This window comes from Microtus ochrogaster, chromosome 2 (genome assembly GCF_000317375.1).
Source record: "Microtus ochrogaster isolate Prairie Vole_2 chromosome 2, MicOch1.0, whole genome shotgun sequence".
NCBI lineage: Eukaryota > Metazoa > Chordata > Mammalia > Rodentia > Cricetidae > Microtus > Microtus ochrogaster.
In genome coordinates, this window is record NC_022010.1 from 92,034,949 (window position 1) to 92,048,155 (window position 13,207).

A 13,207-nucleotide genomic window follows, 5' to 3' on the forward strand; every position below is an offset into this window, starting at 1 on the left:
TGTGTGTGTGTGTGTGTGTGTGTGTGTGTGTGTGTAGTATAAAATACTCCACAGTCAGATATAATATGTTTGCTAAATTTCCATTTTAATGGCATTAATTTACCTCGGAAAAGTTGTCTAAAAGAGGTCGCTTGGAGGATGATAATCAAAACAATTGAAAAATAGACTATTAGGTAAACTTTCTTAAAAAAAATTAGAGGCAGGATTTAAGGACACAAATTTTCCAACTGGGTTCATTAATCTTTACATTATGGGATAATGACATAGCTTCATTTTTGTTTTTATGATGAAAAATACCCTCACAAAAAGCAATTAGCAAGAGAGAAATTTATTTTAGTTCTCAGTTCCAGGTTACAGTCCATCATTGAAGAGAAGTCAAGGCAAGGACCTGAGATAACTAGTCACAGTACATCTGCAGTAAAGAGCAGAAAGAAAATAATCCCTGCGTGCTTTCTTGTATGTAGCTCATTTTATACAAGCTAGAATGCCCTGCCTAGGGAGCAGCACCACCCACAGAGATAGTCCCACCTCAATTACCATAATTAAAATAATACCTCAAAAACATGCCTACAAGCAGGTCACACCCTGATCTGTATACTCCCATATTGAGACTATTCCTTGTTATTCTAAATTGTGGTAAATTGACAATTTACTAACCACCACACATTTTCTTCAACAATTAAAACAAAAAAAAAAAGACATTTTACAAACTTACATGCTTTGAAAACAAAGATAATTAAGAATTCATGCTTATAAGAACATATGCATGCATGATTTATTTGGGGTTTGCTTGATTGTTTATTTCGACTATATAAAACATTACTCCAAATTTATTAACCTTTTCCCACTGTACGAGCTCTCACACAGGCATGCAGTCTCCATACATATATATTGTTTAGAGAAATTTCAGTGGCATGGCTAATTCACTTTGTATGATGAGCAAGCTTATATAAAGTCCATCTTTATTTTTATATAATTTCAGTGTTCAACAGTTACATAACCCAGAGTTTTCAGATAACTTTTTTTTCTAAGTAAGGAGTTGACAACTGTAATTATCCAGTTTGCAGGCAATGTTAGCCAATACTAAGTATTCCCAGCCTTTAACCATCACCTCAGTTCCTGGAACAAATGGATCTCCTGCTGTCAGGTCAGATTAACTCTTTCTTTAGCGTTTTGAGTCATTTCATGACAAAAAATCAATTGGTAGAACTGCAGTACAGCTGTCTGTCATCCACTTGAATCAGTTTCATTGTGACCATTTGTCAAAACCGATGCCAAATACCTTAGAAAATTTGTCAAAATAATGGTAATGGCTGTTCAACATTCAGTGTATGGATGAGCTATGCAGCAGCCACTGTCATAAAAAATCAACACACTGGATATCTGCTATGAATTATGATTAGTATGAGGCAGAAATGACTAGATGTTATGTGGATTTTTTTATGTATATGATCTTCCACTACCTTAGAAGGGAGAACATTTAGGCTCAATATTTTAGGAGTTGGAGGCAAAAACACAACGAATTCATGTTTGTGATAATAGTTTTTAATTATTCTTTCTTTTTTTTATTTTTTATTTTTTTTAATTTTATTTATTTATTAAGGATTTCTGCCCCCTCCCCGCCACCGCCTTAATTATTCTTTCTTAAGTCTAAAGCAGTACATTTTAAAAAGAAAATATAAACTAATCATTTAAAAGCAATCCTAAGGCATTTACAAGCATACAATGATGTTTCATATTTTTACATTCCACAGTTTATTATTAATACCTTATAAATACTTTGGTAAAAAAAATATTTTTTAAACAATTCCGCTAAACAGTGGAACTTTTCCTATAAAAATGACTTCCTTTCAATGAAATGTCAAGAAATAAGGAATCACTCACTTGGATATTCTGTTTCTTACCTACTAACCAAACGTAAATGCTGATATATTGAAAAAGAGAGCAAAAATCAATTCTATAAATATTTCAGAAGAGTAATTTATCCCAAAAATTACAGCTAAATGTTAATTGTTTCTGTGCCTCCCAAAACTACTGACAGAGAGGTGAGAATGTACTCAGGTATGGTCTGTGTTTTGCTGTATAACATTCCCAAACACTAAGCTATGTACTTAGGTTTGGAAATGCCCCCTTCCTCTCAGTTGGTTTTGTTACTCATCCCTCTTCACAAGTATGGGTTGCTTTTGTCTCAGAGAAGATGATAAATCAAAAAGAAAGAACATACTTCATGCTTTTGAGTTTGAAAAGTCAGCTTTCTAGAAGAAAGCAAATGATTACTGTGTTTGAACAATATAGAGAATAAAGAACAGAGAATATTGTACAGAGTGTTACGGCAAAAATAAAACACTGCAGGTCCCCACATGTCCCAAGGGAAGCAGGCCATGAGGAGCAGCAAGTCCCAGTCAGGAAGCCACTTGGCAGGTGAGAGACCAAAACAGACATGCCATGCAGGGTGCAGTTGGATATTTAGTGGGTTATGGAAGAGAAAGGCAAAGAAAAGAGGGAGGGGAATGGGAAATGAGGAAAAAGAGGCAGAGAGAGAGAAACAGAGAGATAGAGAGGAGTGGGGAGAGGGAGAAGTGGGGAGAAGAAAGCAAGGCAGAAGGTACCTCTTCTGGAGACAGACAGGAAGAAAAGGAACTCAGATTGGAAGCAGAAGGAAGATCTGCTTGCCTCAGAGGTGGAGGAGAGAGTGGGCAGAACTTATCTCTTAAAGGGACAGGACAGACCATTACATTCCCATCTCTTTTTATAATAAAAAGGCAGTTAACAACAGGTTACAGAAATTGGGTCTTCTCCGCGACTCCTGAGTGAAATAAGCCAGACCCAAAAAGAGGAACATAGGATGTACTCACTCATATTTGGTTTCTAGCCATAGTTAAAGGACAGTGAGCTTATAATTCGTAATCCTAGAGAAGCTAAATAAGAAGGTGAATCCAAAGACAAACATTTAGGCATCCCCCTGAATATTAACCTTCATCAGGCAATGAAAGGAGACAGAGACCCAAACTGGAGCACCGGACAGAAATCTCAAGGTCCAAATCAGGAGCAGAAGGAGGGGGAGCACGAGCAAGGAACTCAGGACCGCGAGGGGTACACCCACATTCTGAGACAATGGGGATGTTCTTTCGGGAATTCACCAAGGCCAGCTGGCCTGAGTCTGAAAAAGCATGGGATAAAACCGGACTTGCTGAACATAGCGGACAATGAGGACTACTGAGAACTCAAGAACAATGGCAATGGGTTTTTGATCCTACTGCTCGTGCTGGCTTTGGGGGGGCCTGGGCAGTTTGGATGCTCAACTTACTAAACCTGGATGGAGGTGGGCGGTCCTTGGACTTCCCACAGGTCAGGAACCCTGATGGCTCCTACGGGCTGATGGGGGAGAGGGACGAAATGGGAGGCGGTGGCGGGGAGGAGGCAGAAATCCTCAATAAATAAATAACTTTTAAAAAAAAATTTCAAAATGCAAAAAAAAAAAAGAAAAGAAATTGGGATGGCAAATTCTTAAGACTGCTTTCTGTTCATTTGTGGGCATCATCTTGGCGGGGGCGGGGGGGAGCTGAGAAAGCTGGATGCTGGTCACATCCTGGAGTAGCTGATCTCTTTGTTCCTGTCTGGTGTTTGTAGTGTGAAAATGTTTGGTGTCTCTTACATCTGTTTAAGGTATTGGCAGAACAGAGAACAAAGTTAAGTTTAGGAAAAAGAATTTTTAGGACCTGAAAATTGAGAGGGGTGTTATCTGACCTGCTAATGTTAGATCCTTTAATCCAGCTCCCTGGAACTCATAAGAAATTTTTGGGTTTGTGAAAACATGAGTTTTAGACACATGTCTTATATAAACAGTAGCATATTTGTGTCAGAATGACTGTGACAGATGTTTTTGCACAATGAGAAGTATTTTCAAGACTATGGAAGGCAGCATGAAAGAGAAATTTGATTAACTTGTATTTGTCCTCCCACCTTTATAACTTGCAGGTACATACCTTAATAACTTGTATTTGTTAATAGGAGGGAAGGGTTGCTTGTTTGTTCCTGGTTACTTAGTCCCGAAATAATACACAAATACTGTATTAGTTAAATCACTGCTTGGCCCATTAGCTCTAGCTTCTTTTTGGCTAACTCTTACATATTAATTGAAACCCATTTCTATTAATTTGTGTATCACCACAAGACTGTGGCTTACTGGAAAAAGTTCTGGCATCTATCTCTGGTGGGGCTACATGGCCTGTTTCTAACTCCACCTACTTTTTCTCAGCATTCAGCTTAGTTTTCTCCACCTAGCTCTGTTCCTCTGTAGCTTTACTATAGACCCAAAACAATTCCTTTATTTATTGATGGTAATCACAGCATACAGAGGGAAATCTCACATCACCTCCCCTTTTCTGTTTAAATAAATTGGAAGTTTTTAACTTTAACATAACAAAAGTACATATAACAAAACAGATATTAAGCAATAATTACAGTTACAATGTTTATTTCTACTTTACCTTTTATCATAACTAAGGAAAACTATAACTATAAATTCTTCAACTCCATCAAAGACTTCAGAAGGATATAATATTACCTAAGTAAACAGGAAGTACATTGTAAGCAACTTTCAAAACTCTAGAAATGACAGAGACATCTCACTAACTGGACAGTCACCCAAAGTTCCTCTGTACTGTTCTTCAACCTACAGGCCCATATTATTCAGCAGACTTTTCCATGATGCAGGAAATTTCAAAGATATTTCAGCCTATATTGGCAGTTTGTCAGTCGCTTTTTTCTTCTATAATCAAGCAGAAAATCACAAGGAGCAGCAAGTCCCAAACAGGGAGCCACATGGCAGGTGAGAAACCGAGATGGATAGGCATGGCATGCAGAGTGAGGTTGGATATTTATTTAGTGGGTTATGAAAGGGAAATGGGAGAGGGAGAGAGAAGAGGGGCAAGGAGAAAAAAATCATAGAGAGAAAGAAAGAGAGACAGGGAAGACAAGAGGAGCCACAGCAGCAGCTATCTCTTCGGGAAAGAGACTGAAAGGAAAGAAACTCAGTCTGGAGCAGAAGGAAGATCTGCTTGTCTTAGCAGACAGGGGGAGGGAATGGGCAGGGTTTGTCTCTTAAAGGGACAGAACAGACCATTACACAGAGAATACAATACAGAGAAGTAATAAAATCTGTGAGAATGCTAAGGAAAGATCCTGAAACTCACAGATACTATTTCTTTTAAATATATGAGTTAGAAAGAAAGAATGTTAGGAGAACAGATAAATAAATGGTAAATCAATTTGTAAGGCCCTAAGAAAATGGTTCCTCTACCCACTATTCCAGCCTGATCAAGGGAGGGAACTGTGCACACAAGATCTGAAGAATTTAAAAGTAGAAAGCACCTGACTTAATTAACTTGAGGCTGTTATAATAAAATACTACATATGCTAGCTTATGTAAAATGAAAATCCTGTCTCACCATTTGAGAACTTAGAAGTGTAAAATAAAATCCTTATACTGGCAAGTTTGATGTCTGGTCAGTACGCTCTTCTTGGCCTTCTACCTGTATCCGCACATGTCAGAATGTATGAACGAGGAAACTCTCTGTAGCCTCTGTTATATAAACATAAGTTACCTCTTTATAGGTCCTTACTCATGGTCTAATGACATCCAAAATACCCCTTGAGAGCATCACACTGGTGATTAGCTTCCAACAACTAAATCTGGAAGGGATAAAAACATTTAAACCATAACATTATCTTTCTCAATCCCCTTTTTTCCTGAAGTAGAATTCTTTAAGTAATAAAAACCCAGACTAAAAAATGCTTATGGGTGGGTAACGGCATATTGTCAATGACAGGTACAAAAAAGCCCTCCTGCTCCGGCAGAGCCTACAACAGCAAATTTTCAACCCTTGTGTAACATTAAATAGGTACAGAAATTAAATGACACCACATTGGGTCTGGAAACCCAGCATCAGGTAATGGAACAACCTTAAGCTGACAAGGAGTCTAAAGAGATCTATCTTAAAAATAGCCATGATGGATAGAGTATTGACTTGCAAGGGTCAGTTCATAATCTGAGTGGATAATGGTGTCATGGAATTACATTCAATGACCAAGGACTAGATAATTTAACTGTGCCTCCTTTCTATCCATTTCCCCACTTCCATGTCAATGATAAATGAAACTCCTCTTTTGCATGCATTCTTAAAACAATAACAGTGCTATTTAGTACTCTGCATCTAAAGCTTACTTCCAGGTATGCTGCTGTATGTGCCCTCATTATTGCCTCCGGGAAAATTCGCAGCCCACTTCTCTGCATTGGTCAATTGCCAAGCTCCAGTTTCCTCTTGATCTCTGCCCCTTTCTCTGTAGGAGGAAATTCTCATAATGAACTGGATGGCTGGTGAAGGGATTCTGTGTGGCTCAGGACAGCTGGAGGTGCCAAAATGAAAAACATCTACAGGAAGAAAAACCAAGGGCCGAGGAACTCTATTGCAGATCTGGAGATGGCAGTTAGTACTAATATTCCCAAAGTAAGAGCAATCATAAGTAGTTTATAGTTAGAGTTCTCTTGATCTGAATAATAATGGAAAGTCAGGAATAGGGTAGGGAGTTGGGGTGGACCACAGTGAGTTGCTTAGAAAAACTGACAGTCTTTGAACTTTGATCTTGGAAGAGACAACAGACAGCATTAAAAATGAGTTATTTATACTCAAAGTAAGATTTAGAAATAAAGAAAAAGAAATACTGGGCTGAATAGATGACTCAGTCATGAAAAATTCTTGTAAGTCTTCAAAAGGCTAGAGTTCAGTTACCAGCAGCATGTCAGGCAGCACACAATTAATTACATCTAACAGGGGTCCAATGCCTTTTTCTGACCTCCATGGAACCCACACACACGGTATATGCAAACACATGCAAAAATATAAATAATATAAATGAAACTGCTTTAAGTAATTGTGTGAGATGACCCATATTGAAATGAGTGTGGCCCTCTCTGTTCCCAATCCCAACAAATCATGAAGCTCCTCTACAGTCTTTGCCCACCACCCCCTCCCTTTGTCTAAGCTGTTGGTTCCAACAGGTATTCCCCTGGAACCCACCATCCACACCAGCCAGGAAATCATGTAGACAAGCTTCACTTGCCTAACTTCACTCCAATTCTAATCCCTCAATTTTATCCTCAAATTTGAAATAATCTCAGACCAGATAATCTAAAGGCAGTGGGGGGCCCCACACAACAACAACAAAATAATAGGACTCAAGAGTCACTGTTCATTGATAATTGATAACTCTCAACATCAGTAGCCTCATTTCAATAGAACAAAACAGACTGACACAATGGATGCCAAAACAGGATCCATCCTTCTGCTGCATCCAAGAAACAAGCCTTAACATCAAATGATAGAGATCACTTCAGGGTAAAGGGATTGAAAAAGATATCCCAAGAAAATGGATCCATGAAGCAAGTCAATTCAGCAGTTTTAATACCTGACAAAATAGACTTCAAACCAAAACTGATCACAACAGAGAAGGAAGAATACTACATTTTTATCAAAGGAAATCTGTCAATAGTATATTATAATTCCATAATCATTGCACCAAAGACAAGGGCAGACAAGTTCATTAAAGAAACACTGCTACACTAAAATCACATATTGATCCCCATACACTGATAGTGAGAGACTTCAATAACCCACTCTCATCAATAGACAGGCCATTCAGATAAAAAACCAAGTGTAGAAATGCTGAGTCTAAATGATGTCACAACCCAAAGAGAACAACCATATACTTGCAGACCACTTTACCCAAACACAAAAGAACATACCTTCTTCTCAGAACAGTCTCCAAAACTGACCACATACTTGAACACAAAGCAAGTTTCAACAGATACAAGAAAATGGAAATAGAATCCTGCATCTTATCTAGTCACCATGAATTAAAGCTGGATATCAATAACAGAAACAAGAGGAAGGTTACAGATACATGGAAACCAAGCAAGTTACTACTCATTGAAAAAATGGGTTAAGACAGAAATGAAGAATGAAATTTAAAACTTTTTTGAATTGAAAAAAAAATAAGAACACTGTCCTAAACTTGTGGAACACAATGAAGGCCAGCCCCCATCTCCAGTAGGAGATGGCCAACATAAAAATAACTCTATAGCCTCTTTGAAAGTTGTCTCCTAAAGTTCTGTTGGGATATTGATTCCTTTTTTTTTATTCTTTGTTCTTTTAAACTTAAAGGCTTTTTTCGTGTGTTTGTTTTTGTTTCAGTATATTTTACCTTTGTTATAATATTCTATTATTATTTAGATGAATTTGTTTTCTAAGGAGGAACTGAAAGAGTATGAATTCAGATGTAAAAGGAGGTGAGCAGGTACAGGTGAAATCATAATCAGAATATATTATGTGAAAAAAATCTATTTTTAATATAATTCTTGATTGATTGGGAATTTCATACCATGCACCCCAATCCCAATCATCTCCCCATTCCTCCATATCCTCACTCCTGCAGTGTGCCCCACCAAAATATTTTTAAAAACAACCAAACAACAAACCACCTCAACCCTCTATCTTTCCAATACCGCTTGGTTCATCCTAGTGGCATCAGGAGCTCTGGTGTGTCAAACAGTGCGTACTTTTCTCTTATCAGCCCCACTTGAAAAAATGTTCACCACAATAAGTAATTGGTCTGGTTCAAGGCCTCTGGCAAGCCATCATCTCTGAACCCTCAATGAAACTCCTATTAGATATCCAGTTGTTGCCCCAAGTCATGGAAATCCTGGGGTTTTTATTCTTGAGGACCAGTTCCTTCACATGTTTGAGCAGACCATAGATGGGGTAGATATTAGAATGTGCCAACCGAAGCCTAGTATGTAGGTCTGCGTGGTAGCTAAGCTGGTCCATCTGGACGACTGAGACCTCACCCTCAGGTAAAGTGCATAGCCAACTCTCCTAGACCCATGGAGAGAGGTGGAACAATCTCTCCCAAGTGTCGGGGCCAACTCTCCCATGGGGGAGCCAGCTCTTCTGCTGTAGTGTCCAGTGAGGGGCAGGGCCTTCTCATCAAGACCCTTGGATTTCAACACACAGAGTTCCCATTGCCCACTGTAGCAACATTGGTCATGGACCTCATCATAAGACCCCAACTGAAGCAGGAACACGAACTCAGACATGCCCTGAGCAGTAGCTCAGGCTGAGACGCCCCCATTGCTCTGGCACAGATCAACAAGATCAGTATGACCCCAATGGCAACAAGACCCTGAGATACCAGCATGGTCTCAGGTGGATGTCCAGGCATGCTCTCAGCCCCCAGTGGCAACAGGAGCCATTAACATCTACCCAGAAAGACCCTGACTGTTTCTGAGCCCTCAGAGCCAGACATAGACAGTGGCAGCAACCCAGGACCAGATGACATCATGGCCCCATGTGGCAGATCAGGTCACCCAAACCAGCATGGCCCCAGTAGTAGCAAGGCCCTCAGACATCAACATGGGCGTATATTATAACCCAGAAGCCAGGCATCTGTGTGACCTTTGGTAGTACCATCTGTGTGGCCTTTGGTAGTACCATGGGCCACAGACATCGGCACAAAACCTATGGTAGGATCACAGATGCTAACATGGTCCCCAGCAGCAACCCAAGCTTAGATGTCACCATGGCCCCAGGTGGCAGCACCAGCCACTAACATTGGCATGGCCCCTGAGGCATCATGACCCACAGACATGAACATGGCCCCAGGTAGTGGCCCAAACTCCCTGCAACATTATAGCCTTTGATGCTCTCAGGAGTCGCAGCTATCAACACAGACCCTGGCAGCAGGAGGTCCACAGATCCAGACATGGCTGTAGGTAGCAGCCAGGTCCGGATGCCACCCTGATCTGATCCCAGGTCAAGCAGGAGGCCAAGACCAACCCATTCTTTATCACTCACACCTCTTTAAAACTGCGCCTTCCCACAGCACATCAACCATTCCACCTCTCTTTCCCATTTCTCCACCACATATACCTCCTCATCATAATGGTACCAGGTGGGCCTGTGAACCTTACAGGCAGACCAGAGGAAAAAGAAAGCTATTTTTAATAAAAGAGAGGAAAAAATAAGCCACTGGAAAAAACAACTACTCCCTTTTTGTTGGTGGTGTTGCTGTTGTCGTCACTGTTGCTCTTGTTGCTATTGCTGTTGTTGTTGTTTCTGTTGCTGTTGCTGCCACTACTGTTGCTACTGCTGCTGTTGCTACTGTTGTTGCTGTTGCTGCTGCTGGTGCTGTTGCTGTTGTTTTTGTTGCTACTGTTGTTGTTGTCACTGTTGTTGTTGCTGCTGTTGCTGTTGTTGTTGCTGCTGTTGTTGCTGTTAGTGTTGTTTTCTCTGCTGCTACTGTTACTGCTGCTGCTGTTGCTGTTGTTGCTGTTGTTCCTGTTGCTGTTGTTGTTTCTTTTGTTGCTGTGTTTTTGTTGCTGCTATTGCTGTTGTTACTATTGGTGGTGCTGCTGTTGTTGTTGCTGCTGTTGCTGCTGCTGCTGCTGTTGCTGCTGCTGTTGCATACCTGGCCTTACCTGTAGTTCAGTGCCTGATGGTTTCTGAACATTATTATCCAATTAACTGTTCCTGTTCTGTGGTGCCCCCTATGGTATTAGAGCAGATAATGCCTTTGCTTTTTTAAATTTATTTTCAGTTTTTGTGTCTATCTGTTTTAGCTTTAGTGTGGGAATCCATGGAGGCCAGGAGAGGGCTTCAGATCCCCTGGAACTAAGTTACAGATATTTATAAGGATCTGGTCTGATATGGTTGCTTGTGCTAGATTGGTAGATAAGTGAGTTACAGAGATCTGTCTGTCCCTTCCCCACCTCCCAAACACTAGGGTAATAGACACACCATGCTGGCCTTCTACCCGAGTGACTACAACTTCATACTCATGTGTTCGTGCTTTAATGTCAGGAATGTTACTGTCTAAGCCAACTCCCTATTCAACACTGACTTTTATTTTGTTTTCAGCTTTTTATTGAACAAGTTATCATTTGTAGATATTATTTATTTTACTTGTTTAGACAGCTTGTCTAGTTTATAGAAATTTTAATATTTATAGAACAAATAGTATTTTTAAAAATTATTTAGTGTAGAGACCCCTCCATATTAACTTGAAAAGTTAGTTCAAGGAGAATATTAAATTTATAATAATTTTTAATTAAATGCAGTTTTTAAGAATTGGTTTAAAAATATTGAAATGTGGTAGTTCATATCTAAAATCTCAACACTCTAGATGTTGAGGCACAAGGAAGACAAATTTGACTACATGTTGAATTCTAGACCAGTTATTGCTCTTTAACAGATACTATATCCAAAAATGTTAATGATAATAATAATAATAGTGAAATTGGAAAATATTTGAAATCATTAGGGCATTCATCAACTCTTTTCTGTATGGCTTTTCCCTACCTAGGCAAGCTCTATAGCACCAAGTCATATGTCACAGCCTCCATGAACTCCTATTTTATTTATAAAATTAATTTTCTTTTTCTATTACTTTAAAAAAACTATCGAAGTCATTATAATCAAAATTACACACAGAAAGGAACTTAACAGAAGTTTCAGGCTAAGTTAGAAGATTCTGCACTAAGTTATTATTCAAAATCTTTAAAGAAATGAAACGTTTTCATCACACACACACACACAAAACTTGGAATAAGAAATAGTTATGGAAATCTTCCCTCAAAGTGGGAAATTGATTAGAAACAAGGTGAATGTGAATTCGAATATGAAACTTTTTCTTTTGAAAATCTCATCAAATGCTGCATATTTGGGAAATAAGATTTAATAACTGTTGAAGTTTGTGCTTAGAATAAGCTAGTTTATAATATGTGTTCACATTTTGTCATGCTGGAGCACAGTAAATCTCTATGCCTTCCAAGATAATTCTTTGCTCCATTAAATCTCAACTATATAGAATAATTTCTATTTGGACAATGTTCATTTCTTTCTATGGTGATATATAATACTACAAAAATAAATGCCGTAATTTATCCTATCCAAACATTTAACTCTAAGCTTTATGCATTTCTGAGGCCTATAATTTCCTAGTATAACTAATATTATCAAGATTCATGTCATTAAATTCCAAAATGAAACCTAGTTACTTCCAGGATAAAGATTTCTAAAATGATTAATAACCAGAAAAAATATGATCAGGGAGTGAAAAGTCAAAACAATTGATCATCTCCCCACTGTGTGCTTTGGACGGAAGAACTTGGGCAAGAGAGTATTTACTGATAAGTTGGCTTCTTTATGTCCAATGTATATTTATTTAATCAGTATTTGGATATTTTTAAAATATAGCAGCTCAGATGTGCTCTACTTCGCCTTTTATGTGAAATGGTTGTGTCATAATAAACTATAGATTGCCACCAGAGAGTTGCTTTTAAAATGATGTCTTGCCTTGTAAGATAGCCTTTTATCTGTAAATTGTTTTAGTTGCATTACTGGGTGTTTTGTTTTGTTTTTTTAACTTACAATATGTTGAAGAATGTTAAAGCTCAAAACCATATTGTGAATCTTCAAAATAAACAACTTGAAAGGTATCTCTGTTTAACAAAAACAGGGGAAATGACAAAACTCCTTAAATCTGTAAAAAAATTAAATATTGTATTTCCCCAAAGCAGTCGGGGATAAAAAAAAAAGCTATGAATGGATCATTAGGACCAGCACACATTAAACACTGGTTTGAAGTGTTGGGGGGAGGCAGAAAGAAAGAGTTATTATAATTTTGTCTATATTTCCTATATATTTGAAACAAAAATAAAAATTATATGCAGCTCATATTCTTGTACTATGTTTAAATTCTCAAGATACATACATACACACAAATATATCAATTTAATTTTTCATTTTCAGAGAAATAACTATTAGACTACCTTCAGATTCTCTCAGAAATAAAGTAAAATGTGGCATAATAAGATAAGGGTGTAAATAACATATATTTCAGTTTCTGTAACATTATATGTATAAATTATTATATTTTATTAAAAATGTTTTCATAAATTACTTTCTTATATTTATTAAATAAATATTCATTTCAGTATTTTCCTACATCTGTTGCCATGTACATTAAAACTGTGTGTGTGTGTGTGTGTGTGTGTGTGTGTGTGTGTGTGTGTGTATCTGCCAAAATTTGTTACTTGCAAGGTTCTGAAAATATAGCTTCTTATATTTATTAAATAAATATTCATTTCAGT